This window comes from Physella acuta, unplaced genomic scaffold (genome assembly GCF_028476545.2).
Source record: "Physella acuta isolate Inbredline_101_S28 unplaced genomic scaffold, ASM2847654v3 ptg000264l, whole genome shotgun sequence".
Classification (NCBI taxonomy): Eukaryota; Metazoa; Mollusca; class Gastropoda; family Physidae; genus Physella; species Physella acuta.
In genome coordinates, this window is record NW_026731783.1 from 899,861 (window position 1) to 916,033 (window position 16,173).

General features: G+C 33.4%; 1 pseudogene; it reads left to right on the top strand.

Moving 5' to 3' along the window:
- The first annotated feature begins 3,763 nt into the window (after nucleotides 1–3,763).
- On the top strand, nucleotides 3,764–4,670 carry LOC131939067 (26S proteasome non-ATPase regulatory subunit 13-like; annotated as a pseudogene).
- The last annotated feature ends 11,503 nt before the right edge of the window (nucleotides 4,671–16,173 follow it).

Genomic DNA, 16,173 nt, shown 5'->3' on the forward strand with positions numbered 1-16,173 from the left:
GATATCGATATAATTAAGACTTTGGTATTTGAAATTGTGTAGAAATAAAAACGTTATTGTATTTGGAACTTGGAACACTGTCAGTGGTGCTATATTTTACAATGAATAAACTCTCAGGCCTCACATAAGAAAGTCAATCCCCATACACATATACATTATAAACACAGAATGTATAAACATTCTCACACCACAACATATGGTAGAGCTGTAGAATTTTCAGCCTTTACAGAATTGTGTGCATGTAGCGGATTAGCACACAGTGGACGAAAAAGTGGCGCTGTCGACTTAAGTGAAAAGATAAGAAATTTCCTTAATCGCTTTAAACGTATGGGATTAGACCCGTGCTGGATTTGTTTTGTACCAGATGTGTTTCTGTCTTATGTGTTTCCTGTTTTACTCATGTATTTTAATTCTTATGGTCCAGTGCAGTTATTTGATCTATTTTTAGTAACACATCACAAGCACTAATGTGAGTATATATTTAGATATATAGATTTTAGTATAGTTTGTATGTGCTATGTAACTAGGATAAATAATATAGATTTACAATTAGTAAGTTAGCTTTCAGCTTTTCTCAAAAGTAATATGCAAATAAATAGCAACAAAACAAGATTTACTTTGACCGGCGAATGCACTTTTATTTCATTTACCGACATAAGCACTTTCTTTGCTTACCCTGACCGTGAGATCGTTTTAACAGATTGGGCGAACCACGTGACATAATTATCCAATCAGACGCTGAGATGGATTTAAAGTCTCTGACCTAGCCTGGTTTGTTATTTCCGTAATTTTTTTCTTTTTTTTCGGATAAATTATACACGACCAATAAACATAAATTTAAAATAAATAAATGTATAAATATAAAACACGTATAAGATCTTATGAGCGAACGGAGCTTTTGCTAAAGAATGCCCATTAAATGTATGTAGCCAACTAATTTTCAGAGCATTTAAATAGCTTGTCGCTGTAAATTTTTATTTTTTTTATTATTTGTTTTATTTTCTTCTTTATTTTCTACTTGATTTATGAAGTAGACACGACAAAAAATATTTGCTTTAAAATACCACAAGTAGGTCGCGATATCCGAAAGACGATTTTCTGCCCTGTGAAAGCAGACGTCAGGGACCACAATGTACAGACAAAACCATGCTGAGAAAACGAATGATAGTTCTTTATCCTACTACCTCCACTTAAATTCAAATAGTTTAAAACGTTTTGTCTCCCCTTCCCCCTAATGTCCTTAACTAGATCTACTAGCTCTATGATTGTAAACATTTCGTGAACCACAGCTCATCAGACTGTTAGAGTGATAGCATCTAGCTAATTGTCTCCTTTTCTGTTATTAAAAATAGTAATCTAACGAATGATTTATTTTGTTTCGAAAACGCTTAGTTAATTTTAAAGACAAATTAAACATCTAATTAAATTTAAAAATAGATAAACTTGTATTGTAATTGAAGTGAAGCGTATCTAGAACGTTTAAATGAAATTGTGCATTAGAAGTGGGTTAAATTTAGGTAAAATATTTGAAACAAATCAGCAAACAAACAGACGTTGCAAACTAAAAGAAAAGCTTGCAAAACAAAATAAAAATAAAAAGCTATACCAATAAGCTTTTAAAATTGATGAAATGATAAGAAAATAAAACGGATCTAAAATTGGCCCCTGGCGTGTGCGAACGCTGGCTTTGATCTATCCACATGTCCGGATGGGATGGGGGGGGGGGGGGGGAGGTGGGGGTCGAGGCGTGTATCTCAATTTCAATGTATTTCAATTTATTCAATTACGGTAACAATAGTAGTCACGAAGGCCTTTTTTTCCCATTGGCCGTTTTACAATAAACAAATAAAACAACAATTTAATAACAGCATTCAAAGCGATTGCATAGTAACGACATAGCAGTAACCTAGCACAAAAAAATGTGGAATAAATTAATAATATTACATTGTTATGCTATAAAATGAGATAAAATAAGAATATAATAGATGAATGAGAAATGTTTCAATAATTGTTGTTTTAGTTTAGATTTGAATATGTTAAGTTTAAAAAGCGTCCTTGTATTAGCTGAAATCACTTTTTTTTAAATTAGGGAATTTCGTAAATTGTAGCTTTTGGCTCTTCCGTCGCAAAAGGTTGCAGACCCCTGCCCTAGGGGTGGGGGGTTATTGGGTGAGAATTAAAATTATAGCTAATATGAATGTATTATTGTTAAAATATTTTTATTCGGAATAAAAGACAACAGCCAATCGTTGATCAAGTTGAATAAATTGCTTGTATTAGAACAATGTATCCATTAAAGTCATTGTTTTCAAATTGTATAACCTGAGAGACTTTTGATGTATATTAGCTTGAATACACTTTTTAAATTTTTTCTAAAACCTTTAAATAGTTTTGTCTGATAATTCATACTGTTACCATTTTTGTTTTAAATATATCTTTCTAAAATTTACTAAAACCGACAGCTCAGTAATTTGCTTTGCGTTGTCTCCCTTGTAATTTTTTCCATATAAAAACAGTAAAGGTCTTTAGCAGAGATGCATTTAAATTTAAAAAAAAAAATGTATTCCAGACAGTATCCTTACTGATTTAGAACTCTAACCAATGCAGTATACATTTTAATTGTAATGGTATAACTGTAAAATATGTGTATAAGGTTTAAATTGCGTTATTATTATTTTTTTTTAAACTGTGAAACACCGCAACATTGATACAAAAATTTATCTCAGGTTAGGGGTGTCCATAAATGAAGTCACACTCTTAGGAGGAAAGTGGGGGGTCAGTAATTTTTAGACGGGTTGATGAGGGGGAGGGGGTTTGTTCAGATGGTGTGACGTCATAATTTTGCATTATAAAAAGCGTTGCTGGAAAACGAATTTTAGCCGTTATTTCGCGTTTAAAAACGGTTTTAATAAATTATAAAAAAAAACATTGATTTAAACACTTTATGTTGACAGAGCTCACACAAGAAATGGGAAAACATCACTGTTTTAAGGAACATAGAACGGCAATCTTGAGGAAGGGGGATGGAGTTGTAGGCTGAGTGTGACGCCATTTTAGGGGCGGGGGGGGGGTCTGGATTTTTTTGACGATGTGTGACTAAGGGAGCGAGGGGGGGGGGGGTAAAATTTTAAAAAATAACGTTAGGTCATTTATGGATGACCCCTAAAGAAGTGATTTTTTTTTGCCTTGCTTAAGATGGAAAAATCAATCATTATAAAATGTAATTGACAGAAAAAAATTAGTGGTAAATATATAGTTATTCCTCAAACTTTAGAGATTTACAGTATCACTGAAAGGTAAATACACCATATATATATTTATGCATACTCGTAATGTCTAAAAGTAAAAGTGTTTTATCAAAAAAAGTATAAAGTGTGCATTCCTTTATATCTCTAAATATATTCCTAACAATAATAAAACGCACTGCATAGTAACAAACCAAATTATAAACAATATAATCACATATTCTATACGCGTGCTATATAACATTATATGCTTAATTTAAAAAAAAATGTAATCATATTTTTGTAAACATATTTAAAATCAAATTCAAATGCAGTATACAATATAACATTGGGGCACTACTGCATACATGTACGCACATTATGTGGGTCGGACTTGAAATACATTGTGTGACTGTAGACTCGTGTATGTCCTTTAATTAAATGCATTACATTCTATAGACTTCTAGGATGTTATTGATTTGGCAAATATGTTGTTAACGCAGAACAACAAAGGAAAAGTACGGAGATGTTTCCACTAAATGGTGACTCAGGAGTTATACAACAAAAAATATGGCATCAATTCTAAGGCTTATGTAGTTTGTAAGACACAATGTTCAAAAGGAGATGGAATACTACGGCTCTATGAAAATGCCCTGTCCGACTTTGAGCACAGAATCGACCCCCCCACCTCCTCTCTCTTGCTGAGCTATGTGTTTATGTTGTCCAACAATTACCAGATCCGAAACAAGCCATATACTTTCTTAAGAAAATGGAAGAGAAAGTTAAAGCCAGTGAAGAAGTCAAATGTTTTGTATATGACTACAATGGGTAAAATCTATCTCCGGAATAAATAATTTCCTCCACTGAAGACCCTAATGGAAGAGTGAGAGAAGATTTTAAATGATATAGATGGAGTGACCACAGTACATGGACGCTTCTATGAACTAACGAGCAACTATCATAAACTAATGGGCAACCATGCTCAGTACTATCAAGTGGCCCTTAGATTCTTAGGCTACACACATCTGAAAAACATGCCAAAAGCTGAGCAGGAAAAGATGACTTTTAATATTGTTTTATTTAGGAGCAGCTGTAATAGGCGAGGGTGTATCCAATTTTGGTGAGCTCCTTGCCCATGATATCTTGGCATCCTTGAAGGGCACAGATAAAGAATGGCTGATTGATTTTCTGTATGCCTTTAACAACGGACATTTGATAGTATTGCCCAGACTGTCAAAATTAACACAAATCTGGTTGAGCTGTTAGTCATGAAAGCTGCGAGGCTTGGGTTAGTGAGAGAATCTATTGATGAAATAGAACAGAAATGTCACATCACATGGGTACAGCCTAAAGGATCGCAAACAGATTTCCGGCATGCAGACTCGCCTTGAGTTGTTTGGAAAAGATATTGGCTTGATGGAACGCCTGGTACAAACAACTACTTAAGGTAATCTCAAATAATTATTGAGGCAGTATTGCATTTTTTCTTCTTTTTTTTTAACTCTTTGTTTTGTTTTAGATCGATTTTTTTTTTCCATTAACCATAAACAACTGCAAGTATATAAGTATAAATAAAGCTAGGCTGCTTTATTATACGTAAAGAAATAATAGTCATGATTTTAAGTTTAGATACCATGTTGGGTAAATATATAATTTGGTCACTTATCATTTGTTTAAATGCCCTTGCAATACATTATAATTGAATTAATTTTTTAAAAAAAGTTCATTTTAACAAAAGAACAATTAACATAAGGGACAGTCGTAATGGTCAATACAATTGTGTTCACCAGTGTGACTTGTTGGGATTAAAATGCATAACATGTTGTCTTCAATCTACATATAATATGTTGTCTACATTAGACACATACCATGTTGTCTTTAATCGACACATAACATGTTGTCTTCAATCGACATATATGTTATCTACACTCGACACATAACATGTTGTCTTTAATCGACACATAACCTGTTGTCTATATTAGACACATAGAGTAACATGTTGGTGTGAGGGGATAGGTTTTGGTGCAGTCTATCAAATGCAATTTATTTGATTGTGTATGTGTGTGTGTGGGGGGGTGACACATTGAAGTGTGATGGAAAATACATTTTTTTTGGAACGGACTCATTGCAGTTGTGTTTTATTTTCAACTGTATTAAATAACACTGTCAGTTATCTAGTACCAGTGAAGTTTGAAGACATTCATTAAATTGAAATGATTTTAAACTTAGTGACATGATTTAATCTACACCAGACACACTGACAGACAAACAGACAACCAAGCATGCTCCGTATTTGCATCTTTACTTAAATCTATATATAAGCCATTGGTTAAAAAATATTGACTTTCTGAATTATAATACATGAAAGATAGCTCCAACGTTTAGTGAAATATTGAGTGCAATATTTGTGGAGTACATAATTTCATATATATATATATATATATATATATATATATATATATATATATATATATATATATATATATATATATATATATATATATATATATATATATGTTTTTTTCTAACATTTTGTAATTTATCGAGAGTAGAAAATTAACCACACGTACATGAAAACAAAAACTTTTTTAAAACATTCTTTCATTTTTTTTTAACTTCAAACTTTGACTTTCAATTAAATAAAACGTAAATGAAAACACATAATTAAGTTGCGTCTCTTCATTTATTTGACTGAAGTAAATCGGTGCACCGAAATGGTTCATTTTACAATTTAAACCACAGTTGTTAGTTAATTCGCGTTTTTAATCGACACGTTTTGATCTTTGAGTTTATGACTGTCAGATTCTGATAATAAAGTAAATTGTATAAAAAAAATAGCCATCATGTAGAGAATAGTGGCACTGGCAGCAATATTATCCAACACTTATTAAAACATATTTCTCCACATTCTAAAGATAGTTCTGCACAACCTTAGCCATACATTCCCCCGTGTAGCTACCCATGTCTAGGGAAGTTAAGAAAAAACGTGTAACGGGTAGCTCATCATCTGGTGAAACATACCTCACAATCACAGTCAGCTAATCAATTTTCGTCCGTTTTTACGGTTCTTTAATCACACATGGTTTATTCTTAATTAGTCAAATAAAAAGAAATAATAACATGCAGTAACGTCTATTCCTGATTCTCTTGTTTGGCTAGAAAGAAAATGATTTGCTGTTTGTTATTGATCTGCTCTGCTTGTTGGCAGTCTATTGTTGAGTCATATTGGGGCTTGTTTTTTTTTAATATCACTTTTTAATACAAAACTAAACTTGCATATCAGTTGCAATTTATTTAATTTAAACTGTACAAGGGAGATAACATTAGGGAACGTGCATAATAATCGCTATGTAATTCGTTATAATAAAGAATTAAAACGCTTTATGAAAAAATACGGATAAATTTTAGTAATCTACTTTATTTCTTTAAAACTGTGAAGATTATGAAGCAGCATGCTTATTTTAAATTTAAAAAGTATATAATATTATATTTTAAAACAGTGATCTTTGCGCATACATGTTTCTGGAAAATGCAAAACATGACATTCAACGACGTTTAAACCTGTTACATTGCATGGGAAACAATTTTTTTTTCAGAGAAAATATTAACCTGTACAATGTATCGATATGATTATGTCATAATCATAACTAGGAAAGCAAGGGTCTCACATAGACGTTGTCAGGATCGTGTGATATACTGGTAGGCAAACCGTACAGTACATATTCATTTAGTCAATGTTGATGTTACATCTGTTACATCGTCACCATCAAGTCGGCCAGCTTGCTATTTTGTTATTTTTTTTTAAAATTAAGTAAACATACAATTCTATACAAAATTATCTTACATTACATTATATCTACTTATATAATTATACGTTACTCTTGCTGAAATGTGAAGATCAGCCAGTCTACATCTATTATTAGCAAATCCTAAATGTTGTTATAAGACTAATATATTCTGACAGACTGAAGTTAAATATAGGCCTACACATAGCGTGTCGTCCGCGTTATAGAAAGCCGAATACATATGTTGTAGTTGATGCGAACATAGTTTTCTGGGGGAATATTTATACCAGTGTCCGATAATAGAATCTTCTTTAAAAAAGGCGTGTTAGGTTACTGGTAGTTAACTAAATACACACATTGATGGCTTAATGTCAATGCTAACCCTGTCCTTAACCCCAACCCTGGTCCTACCATACGCCTAACCCTAATTTCTAACCATAAAATTAGTCGATATTATAATACTACTAACAACCCAACACACATATTTTATTATCGGACAGTATCTAAAATCACCCGTTTCATGTAACATCGACAAGTTTTGTTATAACAATAAGTGTAAGCATATACACTACGTTGTATCAAAAGCAGATTACATATATGTGATTTGTCACATACAATTTCTATTTTTTTTTTCGAAAATCTAAGGGAAACATCACCGATTCAATAATGCTTTTAGAAGCATCAGAATGAAACGCATATTACAAATAAGCGAAATCAATATTTATAAAAATATGTAGCCTTGTGGGGATAAGTTTGACCGTGAATAAAATATTACTTTTATTTATAACTAATACATTTACTTTTAAGTCATTGTTTTTAATTATTTTTTTTTTATTAACAGTAAAAATTGTTTGTATTTCAGTATTAAAGTTAATTTGTTGCTATTGTTATGTTTTATTATTTTATTTCTAGTATAATCAATTAATTAAAAAGTGTAATTATAAGATATATTATATATCTTTTGCAGATATTCTCAAGCATGGTAAATATTTAGAAGTCTCTTCGCTTGATATATAAAATAGATGGCGGGTGTTGGTAAATAATTATTGTAATAGCAAAACAAAGTAATTTTTAAAAATATTAATTTCTACAGCAATTTTCAGTGAGTTAGCTTAGACACTTTCCAGCATGCCTGCCTCATTGATAGTGTGTCTCAATAGCTTTAGACGTATCAGTAGGCCTACATTTCCAAATGTATCTTTAAACATTTGAGCATAATACAAAAACAATTAAAAAATTGACTATGTATCTTTAAAACATTACAATTAAAACAAAATAAACGGTGCGCGGACCTTTAACCACAGGTGCTTCGACCATAGAGGGTTTGACCATAGGGGTTTTGACCACAGCGGAGCTTTGACCATAGGGGCTTTGACCATAGGGGGTTTGACCACATCGGGGCTTTGACCATAGCGGTGCTTTGACCATAGGGGGTTTGATCATAGGGGGTTTGACCATAGGAGGTTTGACCACATGTGTTTTCTCAGCAGAGGGTTTTTGATCAAAGGTGGTTTATCAACTGGTGTTTGATCACAAGCGCTGTGTCCGGCTTTGATCATAGGTGCGATACAATTAACACGATTTTATATATGTTCCTGAGAGTACGTTAATAGAAATTATTATGTATTAAAAAAAAAGCCAAGAACTATATTTTAGTCTCTACATAAAGGCTGGTACTAGGCCTCATAAATTTATTTTAAATATAAATGAAACACAAATAATGCGACATATAACAAGTTTCACAAATAAATAATGTAGATGTACTTGAAAATACATAGCATTTAGAAAGGATAAAAAATGATACAAAACTTGCCAACAATATAGTCAAAGATGAAATACATAAAATGGTTAACTAAATGACAGATATGCTATATCACGCAAATATGTCAGTACATCTGTTTGACCATTTGTCTGGGCAGCACGTTGTACTTTTTCGTGCAGCATCTTGTATCGCTTCTCAGCTGGGTAGCTTGCCCCTGCGACACCTTGCAAGAAAGTTGTCTTTTGCCGTGTGCAGTCCATCTGTAGACCTTCAAGAAAACGCCACATTGTTGGGTGACTACATTGGAGGAGAGACTGAAGACTGTAATGTCATCCTTCACGAATGTTATTTGTTCGTGCTATACCATCGCCATTCGTGTGCATTTGATTCCACGTTTCAACTGGAAACAAAGCAAGCTTGTACTTTTCGCCACGACCACGGATGCGACGACCTCGGGTGTAGGTGTGTTCGAAGTATGTCACCACCTTGTCGATGTTGTCCACTGCTGGCATAGAGTCTGTTAACAATTCGAACGCTTTTGTAACATCTTGGACTGGTACATGAGAAAGGGCGGCAAGACAACGAATAGCGATACATATATCGTTATTTGTTTCATATTCCACTTTCAGCCCAACTTCGTGTACCTTGCGTATCACGCTTTGGGCTATACTCTCCAAGATTCTCCGTGGTTTTGACATAGAGTAGTTTAGGTTACTTGTATTTATACATGATGATTTAACATATTATTACATCAAGTCGAAATTTAAAATATAATTTAGCAACTTTTAAAATAAATCCTTACCATATATGGACATCATTGGACAAACCACCTGAGATCAAAGACCCTATGTGGACAAAACACCTATGATCAAAGCCGGACGCAGCGCTTGTGATCAAACACCCGTTGATAGACCACCTGTGATCAAAGACCCTCTGCTGAGAAAACACCTGTGGTCAAACCCCCTATGGTCAAACCCCCTATGATCAAACCCCCTATGGTCAAAGCACCTGTGGTCAAAGGTCCTAGCAATTCGGTTAGCAATTCGGGTGATATTATTTATTTAGTTGTTCTCTTCCCGGGTCTTTTAGTTACTTTATTAAAACCATAACAAAAACAACAACACAAATACCATTACGTGTGACGTGAGAAAGTAGAACAAAACCTGTTATAAATGTTCTAGAGAGCTGTGTACAACACGAGAGAAGTGATTCTTAACCTGGGTTAAATATATAATTCAAAAAAAAATTCATAAAAAACGTTTTAATAACAAGCTTTTATGTAATGATGCACTAAAAAGTAGAAAATAAATTATAGACTACTATTTAAATAACTATAAAGAAAAGCGTGGGTGTCTTCCTTAACATTAGTAAAGGTATCCAATAGATACTAAAGTGACCCACGCTTTTCTTTATAGTTATTTAAATAGTAGTCTATAATTTATTTTCTACTTTTTAGTGCATCATTACATAAAAGCTTGTTATTAAAACGTTTTTTATGAATTTTTTTTCAGTACTTTACATGTTTTATTTACAATAGAGTTACATGACTGAAAACCATTGCGCGCCTACTGAACATCACGTTCAGTAGGCGCGCAATGGTTTTTGAACGCAGCCATTACGTGATGGCGCAGCTATTGAAGGTGATGACGCGTGTGGTGTGGTTGGCTAGACATGCCTACTAATTCGGTCCAAATTTTTATTAATTCATAAAAAATTAATTAGGCATCCAATTAAGTCAAATTTAGTTTCAGATTGCATTGTCTTCATGTCTTGACCCACGTGCCAACTGTGAATCGTATCGGTCAAGTAGAACTGTCCGAATTTTCACTCCTGCGTTTCCGTCTAGACTGACGACAGACTGACGAGGAAGTGAGTTAAATAAAAGCTTGTAATAAAAAAAAATCATAAAAAACGTTTTAATAACAAGCTTTTATGTAATGATGCACTAAAAAGTAGAAAATAAATTATAGACTACTATTTAAATAACTATAAAGAAAAGCGTGGGTCACTTTAGTATCTATTGGATACCTTTACTAATGTTAAGGAAGACACCCACGCTTTTCTTTATAGTTATTTAAATAGTAGTCTATAATTTATTTTCTACTTTTTAGTGCATCATTACATAAAAGCTTGTTATTAAAACGTTTTTTATGAATTTTTTTTTCAGTACTTTACATGTTTTATCTACAATAGAGTTACATGACTAAAAACCATTGCGCGCCTACTGAATATCACGTTCAGTAGGCGCGCAATTGTTTTTGAACGCAGCCATTACGTGGTCGTGATGGCGCAGCTATTGATGACGCGTGTGGTGTGGTTGGCTAGACATGCCTACTAATTCGGTCCAAATTTTAATTAATTCATAAAAAATCAATTAGGCATCCAATTAAGTCAAATTTAGTTTCAGATTGCATTGTCTTCATGTCTTGACCCACGTGCCAACTGTGAATCGTGTCGGTCAAGTAGAACTGTCCGAATTTTCACTCCTGCGTTTCCGAATGACTGACGACTGACGACAGACAGAATGACGAGGAAGTGAGTTAAATAAAAGCTTGTAAAAAGGTGACATTTGTTTTACAGAGCCATTATAGTGACATTCTCCTACTTCATTCAAACCAAAATCTTAGACAATTGTCTATCAACTTTTACTGTCTAGAGTAAATCGTGAAAAAGCTATAATCTCTAAATAAGCCGTAGGTCAGTTTGACAGTCATATAAAGCTAGAAACAACACATTATACGCAACCATTTCTACATATTTCTTAATTAGTCCGCTCCAATTTGGCGAATTTAACCCGTTTTATAAAAAAAAGAGTATTTTTTAAAAAAATCGTGTTCAATCAGACGGGTAGCGAGGGGGCGGGGGTGCGGACCGCACCGGGTGACACCATTTAGGGGGGTGACACCAAGGCAAAAAATAGCAACATATATAGAGAAAAACTTGAGGGGGGGTGCACATCGAAAGTTTGAGGGGGGGGGGGGGGTGCAAATCAAAAGTTTTAGGGGGGGGTGGAAATCGAAATTTTGAAAGTTTTTCCCTGGGGAGGGTCGCTACGCCTCTGGGAGGTGACACCATTAAGTGCCGCACCGGGTGTCACCCGACCTCGCTACGCCACTGTGTTCAATACTAGTAAATTACATGTGAAATTATTGTTATATAATATTCAATCAAGAGAGATAATTATATTTTTTTTACTATTTTAATTTTTAAAGAAAATTAATATCTACCAATCACTTACCGTTTGTTATTCAGCTACAATTGCAGGTAGATAACCAACATATTTGTATAACCAACTGGATTAATAAATATTTTAAACAATAGTAGGAAGTAATCGAATAATTATTACTGTGATAAAATAGGAAATGCGTATTAATTAATTAATTTTTTTTTAAATGTGTGTATTCGATAAAATGACAGTATTTAAAACGCTGATAAAAATAGTCGGTGTTTTTATAATTGTTTTTAAATTTATGCTAAAAATTAAGCTTAAGCGATACTTAGGTCCATTTGAAATTTGCTAATTATGATTTTTAAGCTGTACTAACAATCGGATTTTCTCAGTGCAGGCGATATCACTATTAAGAAGGGTTCGGCGAATGCGCATATGAAATAGGTGGGGTTGGGTACCGTCAAAAATGTTGATAATTTTTGTTCTAGCTAAACTAAAAATGATGTCATTTTGTTGATCTAAAAAAATTAATTGCTGTGCGTTTTTTTTCAATATCTGTCGCCTGAATCGATCAATAAGTTTAGATTTGAAGTGGCTAAAAATTGTTACACTGAACATTTATTTGATTGAATATTGTTAGCCGTAATAAAATCGGAAGTCATTTTGTTATTATTTCTTAAGTATTTTATAATAATCAATTTTGGTTAAAACATATGCTTTCTGGCAATAACAATTTGGAACTATTTGAAACCAGCTGCTCAATCCTATTGTTTCTTTTTCATTCTATTACATCAACAAATTGTAGACAAGCGTTAGAAGTCGTTGCAGACCAGTGCTTAGTTGAAAGTATTACATTTATAAGTAACATAACTGGTACTTTACTAAATATTCAATTTAACTAATGCTGTACCTCTTTATTATGACCAATATAATCAACTACAATCAGTAATTGCGTGTTATGTTTTATTAATTTGTTTGCATTTGTTCTATGTATACATAAAATGTTTCCTTATACTTGATTGTGTGTTTCATTCAAAGGCGTAGTGGGGGGGGGGGGGGGTGGGTGCGGACCGCACCTGGTGACACATTTAGGGGGGGGGGGGGTTGACTAATGATGTAGAGTGGCTGCATAGGAACCAGGGGAAGTTACCTAAATGTACTGTGGTGTTGTGTATTTTATTGTTTGTCTCCCCTTAAACGTCTTTGTCGCGTCTAGTATAATTTCTTTTGTTTTCGCTTTTTTGACTGCGTTGTTTTTATCAGCGGTCGTTTTGACAATGCTCCTTGTAATGGTTCACTTAAGTCGACAACGCCACTTTTTCTTCCACTTTGTGCTTATCCACTAAATTCAAACAATTCTGTACAAGCTTAAAATTCCACAGGTCTACCATATGTTGTTGTGCGAGAATGTTTATACATACTGTTTGTATATGTGTATGGTGGTTTACTTTCTTATGTGAGGCCTGACAGTTTCTCCATTGTAAGATATTCAACTGCTTCTAACACTTGAGGGACGTAGTGGTCTATTGGTAGAGAGCTGGACTGCTAACCCGTAAGTCTCGAGTTCGAATCCGTGTTCAAGTCATTAGAGTCCACCCAACTCTGATGGGTACCTAACTCACGTTAGGGAGAGTAAACGCGGCTGGGCATAGTGCTGACCACACTATCTCTTCATATGCCGAGGTCACAGAAACAAGTGAACTCTACTTCACTTGCCCCATAGACCGTCAGGTTTGAAAGGGAAAAGTTTTACTTTTTCCTGTATAGAACTGAACGTAATACTTGTAAAGAACACGTATTCGCTAAATAATGCTATCGATTTATATATGTATGGAATTAGCTACTTTAATATAATTCACTAGATCTACAATTTTTTAATTTTTTAATTTTTAAAAAATATCATTATAAAAATAAAGTTGAGTTTTTCGATTTAATCTATCACTGCACACAGTCCTTATAAAAAATAAATAAAAAAAGTAGCTTAAATCTACATAACACTTAAAACACACGTACTTGTTAATGAAAAGTCTAGTATATTTCCTAAATGAAAGAGAGAGCAGGGGCAACATATGGAAAATGATCAAACAAATGTCTAACGAGATACATCGGTTACATGCCAACCCCCTCACAACGTTGGTAGGTTTTTATCAGACATTTGCTAAAATAAACGACTAAACATGTATTGGTAATTTAAATTGCTTTGTCTTGGTTGTGTGGGTAATAAGAAAAGGCAGTTGCACACATCATTTTTTTTCTGTTGAAAAGAATGTCACCTACTTAATCTTTTTTTTCCTCAATGTGTTATTCAATAGTTGTTACACCATTTAGTTTTAGATATACAAAAGTGTGGTTTGAATTGTTTTGTTCTCTCATTTTCTTTTAGTTATATACTTCTAGCACTATAATGTAATACTTACATACATAATGTATGGTGTGTCAATGCTTAGTTTTTTTTATTAAAGTTTAATTCATTAATTTAAAGACAGCACACTCCTACCATATGTGTCACACCAAAACAATGATTTTATCATCTCTACTATGGCAACAACCTTTGACCTTTGTCTTACTCTACCTAGTTCTACACTTGTAGCCTTCTAAATCAAAGAAAATAGAAAAAAAAAACATAATAAAATAGACTAACCTCCGTCTGGACCTAGCAAGTAATGATTTTATCCCCATTTATCCTAACAAAAATGTACATGAACACAGCAGAGGCGTAGCGACCCTTCCCGGCGCCCGGGGAAAAAACTTCGATTTGCACCCCCTCGAACTTTTGATTTGCAACCCCCCCTCCCCCCGTTCAAACTTTCGATTTGCACCCCCCCCCCCCTCAAACTTTCAATTTGTTTTTCCAACCCATTGTCGCCCGCCACCTAAGGTCGGCGCCCGGGGACGTATGTCCCCCCGCACCCCCACCCCCCCCCCCCCCCCCGTTCGCTACGCCTCTGGAACACAGCAAATGTTAATTGGTACCATTTCAGATGTTTTAGCAAAAAGAAAACAAATATATCTTTATGTGTTATTTTATAAGAGGCTTAAATTTTAACATATATATATATATATATATATATATATATATATATATATATATATATATATATATATATATATATATATATATATATATATATATATATATATATATATATATATATATATATATATATATATACTGTCTAAGTAGATATGATACTACCTTTTAGTTCGTACAATAAAATTGAATGACATACAACCTAGAACTTCACTGGTTTAATTTTACATAAAAAATATAACCCAGTTTAGTTCGTAAAATAAAACTGACGTGTATACATGAATGGTTTAGCTTAAACAAGGTTTAGATTATACTTTGAATGCGTATTAAACACGTGTTTTAGTTGTAAAATAACTAGTTATAATATTAAAATGTTTTGCAAACATGTACATGAACCCCCTCCCTCCTCCCCTAAAATTGATACTGACAGCTAAGTTGCCCCACATATAACATATAATAAGAATTAATTGAATCAATCTCTGGAAGGTATTGTGACCGACTTGATGGTGTCAATGTATCAGGGCTGGTAGGATAGTAGACTGAGTATTCGCCCACAATATTCATAGGCTCATACCACCCTTTAGCGAAATTCAAAGAATAAACATTATATTGAATTTAAATTATTGTATCCATGGTTGTGTAGTTGATAAAAACTATGAAGGGATAAATAAAATACAGCTTCAACAGGACCGTCGTTAGCATTATGGCGAACTAGGCCCTTGACTAAGGCGATGTTTATAGGGGGCGCAAAAGTGTGTAATCGACATTATTATAAAAGAAGAACTAACAAATAATTCAAACGTTGATTGAATTATTGAAAAAAAAGTTAGCGAGATATGATAACTATTTGATTGTAACTTTAACACACTGGACTCAACTACCAGCAAGGCATAGGCTGTGTTTTCCTTTCCTTGCAGTTTTATATTTAGCTCTTTTAGTTTCTTTGTAATATCCACCATGAAGTTGAATGTTTCTATTCGGGTTGACAATTCAATAGAAAGTACATGGAGATAGGGAGTAAATAAATATTCTAATAGAATAGCGAGTGATTATTGTTTATATTTATTATTATATCATTCATCAACGATTGTTGCACAACTATATTTTTAAGTTTCGAAAAAAAAAAAATTATTAATATGTGTGCATGGAGCTGAAGAGCCGCATCTTGAAATCAAAAGAGACGCATGCGGCTTGCGAGCCGC